This window comes from Lissotriton vulgaris, chromosome 3_1 (genome assembly GCF_964263255.1).
Source record: "Lissotriton vulgaris chromosome 3_1, aLisVul1.2, whole genome shotgun sequence".
Lineage (NCBI taxonomy): Eukaryota > Metazoa > Chordata > Amphibia > Caudata > Salamandridae > Lissotriton > Lissotriton vulgaris.
Window position 1 is genome coordinate 1,030,441,788 of NC_141689.1, and position 11,568 is coordinate 1,030,453,355.

Below are 11,568 nucleotides of genomic sequence, written 5' to 3' on the forward strand. Positions count from 1 at the left end.
GCACCAATGATATTCTGCTGCATAATTAAATACTTATAAGGTCCCAAAAGCGGGGCCTATTGGCCAATGCTTGTTAACTCTGGCTGCAGCATTGTGTACGGGATCTTGATCCAGCCCAATATTGTATTACTGAGCGACCCCCCCCAATCTCTTCCATAGCTATAAACAAAAAACTCCCTCTCAAGGTGTCAAATGCTTCTCCATACCAGTGGAGGCCATAGCTGTCAATGGGGCCCCCTCCATTGGGCTATCACTTATGTGAAATAAACGTCTAATATTGAGCGAGGTTTTGCCAGATTGTCTAAAGTGCTCCTTCACCTAATACGCCCAGTTCAATCAGGCTGTTATAACCCAATTCTAAAATCATGCAGTCCAGGTTAATCAGACGAGGATGATATGATTCTGACATCAGAATACTCATTTATTACGAAAATAAAATTAAGTGCATTACAGGGAGATTATGGACTCTCATTTTATAATACTGAACAAATACACGCGTCTTGTTCTAGAGACCAGTATCCTTACACAGCTGGTTTGAACGTCACTGTGACGGCCTGTGTCTGTAGTTAGCGCTGTAATAGGCTAGCGTGAAATCATAGCGGTACAAAAGGGGGTGGTGATGGACGGAGCATCTGAACCAATCAAACACTCACACCCAGCCAACAGATCTGGGTTTAATCCATCACCATTCTTTAGCCCACTCTGCCACCCCAGATCAGACATGGCCATATGCAAATCAGTCTGACCCTGTGCCTCATGGGAACAGTCCAGCCCGAACTGCCAAGCCATGCCTTCCCTGGACCGGAAACAAGCTTCCGAGGACCGGTTTCTGGCACATCAGCCGTCTTCGGCCTGGCTTGCTTGAATCCAGTGGCAAAGTGAGCAAGGGACTCACGTCTGAGCATACCTTGCCAACTTATGGCGAACAAAGCGGTACAAAAGGGGGCGTGATGGACGGAGCATCTGAACCAATTAAACACTCACACCCAGTCAACAGATCTGGGTTTAATCCATCACCGTTCTTTAGCCCACTCTGCCACCCCAATATGCAAATCAGTCTGATCCTGTGCCTCATGGGAACAGTCCAGCCCGAACTGCCAAGCCATGCCTTCCCTGGACCGGAAACAAGCTTCAGAGGACCGGTTTCTGGCATTTCAGCCGTCTTCAGCCCAGCTTGCTTGAACCCAGTGGCAAAGTGAGCAAGGGACTCACGTCTGAGCATACCCTGCCAACTTATGGCGAACAAAGCGGTACAAAAGGGGGTGGTGATGGACAGAGCATCTGAACCAATCAAACATTCACACCCAGTCAACAGATCTGGGTTTAATCCATCACCGTTCTTTAGCCCACTCTGCCATCCCAGGAATTTCCACCGGAGACGCCTTATTTGCTGGACTTGCAGAGCAAGAGGAGATGCGCAGATGCACTCTGCTCTCGACGTCATGTCTGGACGATTAGGCCCCAGGGCCTCCTCTGTGTGGAAGGTTGCCGATGCCACCGCTTCAACGCCACGTCCTGGCCCGAGGGTACTTCCTCGTTTACTTAATAGGCGTTACATGGGCAGGCTCGCGACGCACGGCTCGTGGGAGATTGGCAGAACAAACGTGCAAGAGCTCAGCCCAGATTCATCTCTTCTCACAGATGTTCACAGTGTGACGTGCACGCTGCACTTGTACATGATGCGGACAGGGAGAAAAATAAGTCAGGCTATACAGTTTTAGTTGTCAAAAAGCTTGTCAACCATGGCCCCAGAGTTTAAACATATAATCAGACCACAAACTGCTTGCAGTCAAGTTCAAATCCGCATTTTTAAAAAAAGTAGTTGTAAGTAAACTACAGTGTCCACAACATAGCACAAGTATGTTTCCCTAAAGCAAAACAATAAGTCATGGGAGCTGCAGCGCCCAAAACAAGCATTTGCCGTGCGTGCGAGGTGATCTGTGGTGGGGGAGGGGGAGAAGCTGAAGTTGTGTGCGCTCGAAAGTGAAACTGATCGCGATCAGGTGCTGAAAGTTGGCGGCTGCACGCGCGCTCGCGCGTAACCACAAGCTTGTGCCCAGCAAAAGCCTCTGGTGGCACTTTTAAAAGCCACTCACTAAATGTCTCGCCAGAGTAGCGCATGCACTGGCACTAGCGAGACCTACAAATGACTACATACAGTCTGGGCATTACTAAAATCTATGTTTTGATAGTCCTTTTGTATCTTAAAACATTTTTGTGCATTTTGTAGCAACCTATCTTATACTGTGTGTAATGCAAGTTTAAAACAACAACTTGCATATTCACAGTGCTTTGTGCCAATGCTGGGAACATATAGCACTAAACTTACGCAAGTCACTATTCTCCCCTGCACCTACCGGGATCCAATCAACCAGGTTCTTGTTGAGTGTTGCTAATCACCTTTAAGGGTCTAAGGGGGAAGGGGGGAGAGGGTCTGCAGTTCAGTTGAAGAGCCAGGTCTTGAGGTTCTTCTTGAATTGAGACAGTGACAGTGCTTTCTTGGGCTGCAGAGGCGAGGAGTTCCAGGTCTTTGCAGCGAGGAAGGGGAAGGATCTTCCTCCAGCTGAGATCTTGTGGATCAGTGGGATAGTGGCCAAGGCCAGGTGGGTGGAGCGGTGATGTCTAGTCGATGTGTAGAAGGAGAGGCGATGGTTGAAGTATTCAGATCCGGTGTTGTGGAGGACTTCGTGGGCATGAGTGAGGCGCTTGAAGGTGATTCTTTTGTTGATTGGTAGCCAGGAGAGGTCTCTCAGGTGACCGGAGATGTGGCTTCAGCAGCGAATGTACCGGATAAGTCAGGCATTCCAAAGCACTGCAATTTCTTTAGGAGTTTTTGTGTGGCCAGCATAGAGTGCATTTCCGTAATCGAGCTTGCTGCTGACCAGCACCTGGGTGACCATTCTCCATGACTCGGTGTGGATCAATTTGAAGATCAAAAATACAAACCAGGATAGGAGGGTCCGAGGGAAAAGTTTAAAGACCAGCGCAGACTATAACCCCCAATCTACATATCCAAAACAATAACGTCTGAGGGTCTAAAGACCCCACCTACAACAAAAGTGACATGTGTGCCAACAATGCACCAGAAACTTAATCTACACAGGAAGTCCTAACTTAAAGTACAGAATCCCATCACTCATCGAAGTGACATGAATCATCATCTGGGATCTCTTCCCGGCTGTAACTCCTAGTACACCTGAGGGCTACAACCCCCTCACTGTGAGGGAGGAACTCTGGGAGGTTTTTATTGATGATAGAATTGACTAAGGGCTATGTTTTGATTGCGCCTATCAGATAATACAGAATCTTCCACACGGTAGCCCAACACCCGGCGCAGTCAAAACACTTTCACACAGCACCTTTAGAAAAGGGTTTTATTTTACAAAATGCAAGGACTCTCTCTCTTTTGAATAAGGCTTGGGGTTTATTTTACACAACACTCTCTAATAAAAGCTTTCCCAGATGTCAAATCCAAAAGATTCAAATATACAAAGATATGCGGTGAGATGCGGTGTTTTGCACCAGGTGATGTATTGAGTTTTGATTATTGCCATTATGATGTGAGCCAGTGGCTGGGATCATTTGAATTGTAAGTGAGAGTGTTTTCTTTGTATTGTGTGAATGAGTCAAGGTGTGCCTCCAAAGTACTAATTTGATGTATATATAGCTTTCTGATTTCTTTCAGGACATCCAGTATATTTGCTTGAGTCTTATCTCATATTATTTGCTGCTTGTTTATTCATCAGTATTATTCATGCATTTTGATTATTGCTTGCGTATATATATATATATATATATACATATATATGCAAAATTAGAATCCGATCCACTGAATTCAGACAAGCCCACAGTTCAACCGTAAAAGTTCTTTATTCGGCAGGCACAGAGGTCAAAAGATATTGCGTTTCGAACAAAACCAGCACGACGAGCACCGTCTGGCATAATTCGCAGAAGCTCGATCTTCTGCGAATTAAGCCAGAAGGTGCTTGTATCTTCTAGAGAAAGCAGCGTAATCCCTTCGATCCTTCGACTCAGGATTGACCTTCCGGCCTTCCCACCAGGGCGTGACTATTGCCTCCTGTGAGTCCAGACCCCCCTGTCCCCCCCCTCCCCTGTCTTGATAAAGACCCGCCGTGACCACCAATCGGGGCACACTAGGGTCGAAACGTCGACACACAATACTGGTCAAGAAATCTCCGGGAACGGGCATAGTAACCATCTGTCTCCTTGGAGCATTAACTTAGAACTCTGACCGCCAAATCAAAATGTTCTACCCTTTCCCCGTGTATAATATTGTATATATTTGTAAATAAATGTCACTCAATTTTTGCACCATTCACTTTGCTCTCCAATAGTCACTTTTCACATGTTCTTAGAATTTGTATAAATTAAAAAGGAATGAAGTAATTACGGTGTTTTGTAAATGTGACGTTGTTTCCTATATATTAATTGAACTTTAATTGTTACATTGTGTTCTGAGCTAACTTAGCCTTTACCTAAAAGCAATTTATTCGGTCACCCGACAGAACAATTGTTTCTTTAATCTTTAAGAGAAGCAGGCATATGCAGGACATCGTAAATCCAGGCTAAGATGAAATAACACACTATAGTCAGTTAAAATAATGGTAGTCAAATTTCATCACAGGGTCTCAAACCATAAGAGTGCCTCTAGCACTCCAGGCTACTAAAACCCAAGTTGAAGAGCTGTGAATGTTGTATGTGAGTGATGAGTGCTGCGCAAATTAATATAGAAGTGTGAAAAGTGAGCTCAAACTAACTATCAGGAGAGAAGAAGGACATTTATTAGTTGTTTCTTGATGTTAGTATTAAAAACAGTGCAAAGTGCAGATTTTAACATAATAACTGCAACTGTGGTCAACATGTTTTGGCTATCATTACCTAACAAGTGTCTAGCCTTCTTCAGGACCTAGATATTATGTGCTACTGCGTCATGTGTATTCAAAAATGGTGTAACCAAAAAAACAAGTGAATGGAACTGGAACCAATACAACTTACACCACACAATATCTCTAATGGAGGCTCATGGTGTACTGGTCAACCTGTGTAGAAAAAAGAAGAAGGACATCAATTAATCATGCATCAGTGAAAATAAAGCATCAGTCAGTTAGTAACACCTACTATTACGATGTCCAATGGCAACGTACCCGTAATTTACGAGTAAGGATCATCACCTTGCCTGGCAGCAGCTCAGGACGTGAGGCACCGCTCAGAAAAGAACAGAGTATCAAACAGTGAAAGTATCAGATCCAAATAAGTGGTTTGTTTATCTCAAGTAGTAAAAATATCAGATCCAATTCAGTGATCTGTTTTTATCAAAAACATCTGACTAATTGAAAGGCTTTGTTAGAAAGAACAGTATAAAAACCATAAAAAAAGAAACTACAAGTATGGTCCAAATGGTATCTTTGAAATAAATTCATAGTTCAAATTTAATGTGTATATCAAATATGTAACTGTCTATTATTCACTTGCATGAGTTGTCATAGCAAACAGTGAATCAACATTAATCTTGATCAAACAATGATTCAAAGTAAACATAGACTCTGTCTCTATGTATATAATGGGGTTATAGGCAGAGATATCATTCTTTACTAGCCCCAAAGAAAAGCCTATGACACAACTTGATTTCAGCATAATAGGAACAACCAGAGTGTTGATGCTCAGAGAAATGTTTTAACCCCATCAGTCCATGCAATATTTAGCAAACAATGTAGCCTCAACAAGTGTATAAGTGTTCGCTGAGCGCTGCCACCAAGGCTTCAGCTAACACCTGATATTTATGTTCTTTGTCTGGTTTTTATGGACAAAGATGCAGTTAATTTTTCATGGACAAAGATGCGGTTGATTGTCCATCCACACCCGCTGTCTTCAATTATAAAGTTAGGAGACTCATGGGCAGCTCAGATGTAAGAGGCATTTAAAAGGCTAGCGCATTGCATATTAACGTACTTCTTAGCTTGTACGGACTTCAGTCAATAGTGCCGACAATTGTTTTAACACCCCCACTACTGCTTAACGATAAAAATCTAATTGTTGAGGGTAGCTTAGATCTCAAAAGAGATTCCAAATTACTTATAAAATAGATGTCATGCACGCCTGTTAATATCTCCTCACACGGTGCCTATTGATAGCAGAAAGTGAGTGAGCAAAACAAAAGACAACACCAATTACGCTAACGCCGCAGGAACACAATGCTTACCGCGCAGCGCAGAACATATCCTGTGGATCTCACAGTATGTAAACGATCAAGTTTGAGAGGGCTTACCTCTCCGTTGGTACCCCGGTCTTAAAAAGACTGCAACCGGAGGCACCATATCAGGAACCAGCCTTGCATTTAATTCTTAAGGCGTACCGGTTTGCCCCTGGTCCCTCCGGAAATGACATCACAGTGATCCTAGGAAAACTGGGTAATGTAGTCAGTTGGACGACAAAACTGCCGATCTCATGAGTGATTCAATAAATCACAGCCGTAACTATTAGAGCCAATATTATTCATCAATTCTATTGATATCTAGAAAATATTGTTTTCACAGGGTGAGCAGACTGTATAAATAAGCTTTCAGAGAAACATGTTGGAGTGCCGATTTGCCCCTGTTCAATCCAGAGATGACATAACTGTGCTTATAAGAAAACTGAGTAATGTAGTTGTTTACAATCCGATGCTGATGATCTCGTTAATAATTCAATAGATCGGGGGAATTAGCTAAACGGAGCTGATGTTATTTAACAATTCTATTGGAATCTTAGAGATATCAATTCAATGAAGTGAGCAGAGATGCACAAGGGAGCTTCCAAGAGCATGTTAGATAATCGTTTGTATAACTGTGTCGCAGTACAATTGCAGTACAATAAAGTAGCCGGTGATTGAATAATCTCCTGAAGAAGGCCACACGGCTTCTATGACTATATTGCAAATGGCTACATAAAAGGGTAATGTAAAGAGTCAATGTCATTTATATTTTAAAAGACACACATCAAGGGATTGTAGCATGTTGATAATTCATTACATTTCTATTAGAAGATGTTTCTAATTGTCAACACTATATTTCTTTAGCGTTGTAACACTTAGTTCAATGTGTCATATACATTAAGATAAGAACGCACGTTAAACTGAGTTTTAATCAGAGACTATAGAAGGGTCCATGGTATATCATCTTTTAGATCTCTACTATCAGTCTTCAGCTTAAAAACCCAATGTTATTCTTTCAGGAAAAGAAAGTTTGTGACATCTGTAACATGGTTAGGAATAAAAGATTGCTCTAACACCGTCCACCGCAATTCATCTGCTTTGTGTTGGTGGGTTAGAAAATGACTGGTCAACTTCGTGGAGTGTTTCTTGCACCTGATCGTGCTCTTGTGCTCCGAAATACGACGTTTGACCTTACGAGTCGTCGTGCCTACATATTTCAGTTGAAAAGAGCATGTGATGAGATAGATACATTTATCACTGTTGCAATCAGGGGTGTAGGAGACACAAAAATTCTGGGGGGAACAGGGACAGATTTGTGGACTTTCCAGTGGCCCTATACAAATCACCCATTATATGAGGCCATAAACCTGTTAAACAAATACAATTGCACAGTTTTGAAGTGAAATATTGAGAAAAGCAGGCAAGTAGTCACTGTTTGCAAGTATGTTTTATTGTTATTTACATTCATAGTAATTAGACCAAATGTGAAAAAAATGCACCTGAAGTTTGCTTCTTCATCTACCAAGCAAACAAAGGTCGTTGACTTTGGTTGGGGTCGTGGTTTTTGCAACTGCATTATGGTTTGGAAAGTACCTGCTTCTGCATTCCTGCTGTCCAGCAATTTTAAGGCAACAATAAAAATGTCAAGATAACTCCAGTGGTTGATGTTCTTCATTGAGAGAGATCGGAGGTTTGTGTAGTGGAAGTTTTAGCTCATAGTAAGGTAGCCAAAGTGGGTTAATATGCCTGCTGCAAAGAACGTGTACCATGCAGGTCACAAAGTACATATAATGTAAATAGGTCAGTGAGTTACTGCTTTTGTCTGAGAAATTCTTTTGTTACTTGCAGTTCCTAAGTTAAAATCCGAACATAGAACAATGTCATCTGGTACCTTTACTAGGCTTCATTAGTGAAATAAGAAGGCACAGGGAAAGTGCCATATACAGTCTGTGATTCCTAATTTCAAGCCCCAGCTCCCACCTGAGCCAACTATGATCTGCAACTGCTGTGATTAACCCCACAGTCAGGCTACGATAATAGTTCAGTTCATGAGTCCTTGACATTCAAAACACAATAAACAGAAAGCAGTGGTCGAAGTGGGGAAAAAAAGTAGGAAAACTGTGGGCGGAGAATCAGAGGGCAAGAATAACCTGAGATTTGGGTCTGTGGGCGCAGTCAGAGATGTGGCCAGAAAGAGCAAAACTTTCCTATTTTTAGTATTTATGTGGCACTTCACTAACAGGTTACAGCATATTACATTATTTAATTCAACCAATACACATGTTTATTTAAGGTTTAATATGAGTTATTGACATTAAAATACATTAACAACAAGGGATATGCCTCTGATCACACAATACGACAAATATGCTTAAAAGTGGAATCACAAGCCATCTGACTCCGAGCCATGCCATTTCTGTCATCTGCCCTTCTCCTCCCTTTTTCCACAAGAGCATTTCAAACATAAATGGCAAAATATCCTAGTTTACAAATGTTTTCCACTTAATTATGGATGTACCACATTTGCCGCATAATACATCATCTGCTGCATAATATAACGATTTCAACAAAATAATTGTTTGTAGCTCAAACCGATCAAAAATTACAAAAAAATTTTTTGACTTATGTTGCTGCGAAGTGGAGGGCCCTTTGCAAAGGCTGACTGGTCACCTTTGTCACTGCTGCATTTGTATATTACACAGGTACTAATGAGGCAAAATCTTTGCAGAGGCTGTTAGTATATATAAGAATGGTAAAATAATAAATATCGTAAAATATTCCCTATTACACTGCAGTCTTTTTTTTGCTGTATATTTTAGTCAACACTGTGACATAATTTTGTTCTCCATTGCTGCATAATTCCAGTGGCCCCAGAGCAGGCAGCAGATGTTTAAAGCGCTTATGCATGAAGCAGAGAAACCGTGAAGTTTGCAAACTTAGTTTTGTGTGTGTGCAAATCCTGGATTGCCTATCCCCAGTGAATTGCTCTACTACTACTGAAAAAGGCCAATGGGGATACCAGTGGGTGAGGTGGGCTGGCCTCAAGCGTCTTGCTGACCGCAGTGACAGAGTCACTATCACTCTAGGGTGTGCTGCTTCAAATGCCTGCCCGCAAGACTGGAGGTGAACTTCAGTATGGATTGTGGTGGACAGGCCTTCAAGGTTAACCCACATTTGCCACCACAAGGGTCCACCTACTGGTGCCAAGACACCAGAGCTTCTAAGATCTGACGTGGCCTTCTAAGGTGTAGCATGGGAATGTGTTCGGTCAGGAGAGTGTTCTGGTGGACTGGTAATGAAGGCTGAACCTGGTTCTCCAGTTCCAAATTTGGCAGCTCTGGCCAGAGTGCCACATCCTCTCCTCCACTATACATCATACTGCCCCACTGAGAGAAACTTGCACTGCATTCAACTTCAACTTAATTGTACCGCAACTCAATTCAAATTATGTACTAGACAGGAGTATTATCCTGCCAGAAGAAAAAAATTAATAACATCTTGGAAAAAGCAAATACTCATAGGGAATGCACGGATAAGTAAAGTAGGTGAAATGTAAGCAGGAACAACATGGTTACCTTAACGCTTTTACACTCATTATTCAGAAAACCAGTGAGTGCTTTTGTCTCAAAAGTTCAGGACATGACTACAGGGCCTGTTCCAATGTACATTGCATATATCCTTACAACACCTAAGGAGTTTGTTTAAAAAGACCACATCCTTGAAGTATGGATTGTGGTGGACAGGCATTCAAGGTTAACCCACATTTGCCACCACAAGGGTCCACCTACTGGTGCTAAGACACCAGGGCTAGGAAGGTCTGTTGGGACCTTCTAAGGTGTAGAATGGGAATGTGTCCCGTAAGGAGAGTGTTCTGGTGGTCTGGTCATGAAGGCTGAACCTGGTTCTCCAGTTCCAAATTTGGCAGCTCTGGCCAGAGTGCCACATCCTCTCCCCCACTGAACATCATACTGCCCCACTGAGAGAAACTTGCACTGCCTTCAACTTCAACCTAATTGTACCGCGACTCAATTCAAATGATGTACTAGACAGGAGTACTATCCTGCCTGAAGAAAAAAAGTAATAACATCTTGGAAAAAGCAAACACTCATAGGGAATGCACGGATAAGTAAAGCAGGTGAAATGTAAGCAGGAACAACATGGTTACCTTAATGCTTTTACACTCATTATTCAGAAAATCAGTGAGTGCTTTTGTCTCAAAAGTTCAGGACATGACTACATGGCCTGGAAGGGACCTGTTCCAATGCCCATTGCATATATCCTTACAAAACCTAAGGAGTTTGTTTAAAAAGACCACATCCTTGAACACAGAGCCATCGTACATATTTTATAAGCTAAAATAATTAAAACAGTTGAAAAGGATTACATTAAACGTTTTCCACTCACCCATCAACCAGGTATTGCAGTCCATCTAGGAATGGTGCACTTCCCCACCCTGGGAAAACAATGTTATTCAAATAAAGAAGATAAAAAGAAAGTAGCGCTTCACTGGCAAACTATGTAAAGTGGTGCTAATGTGTGTGGGTGTGAATAACACCAATCTGGCCTGTCTGCGAGCACTCTGTATTGCTTTATTTAGTTATTTATTTTTTGTCTTTTGATCCTTTTTTTTTTCTTGGTCTTGAGGTTGCACTTTGGAATATAATAAGGTCAGAAAACGACAACATTTCCAGCAAAAGTGTTTCGTTCTTTTTTTGGATCCATTTCAATGTCTTTTTTCCTTCTCTGCCCGTCTCAGAGTGGCCGAGCCTTATCCATAGGCATTGGCTATTTCTGTGGAGGGTGCAGGATAGCAATGGGCAGGTGGCCTCTGTGACTGGAGGAAGGTCACAGGGCAAATGCAGGGCCATTATAGAAAGCACTTTCACGCACGAATGACCCTGCTAATCGGATGAGAGATGGGAATTATTTCCTCGTCCCCCCACCCTTGTCCCCCACTCCAAAATCTGGGGGGGGATATATCCCCCGCGTCCCCCACACTTCCTACGCCCATGGTTGCAATTAGTGTGCTTGACTTGAGACCACGGTCTATCGGTCCCTATGTCTATCGTGGTACTATGACTTGTTTGGGGACAAGCCGCACAAGACCCACAGGGGTAATGGCCCTGGACTGGTGGCAAGTTCCACAATGAGTTTTGATTGGAATGTGTTAAGACTCTATTAGCTGGTCGTGTATGCACCAGACTGTCTTTGATGTTGGAACTCTTTTTAAAAGCAAACAGAGGTGGAGGTAAAGATACTTTGTCAATGTTCAAAATATGCCAATGTTTGTGTATAACCTTTTGAATGCCATTCAATGAGGCGCTAAATGTAGTCACACATGTAAGTCTGGAAGTATC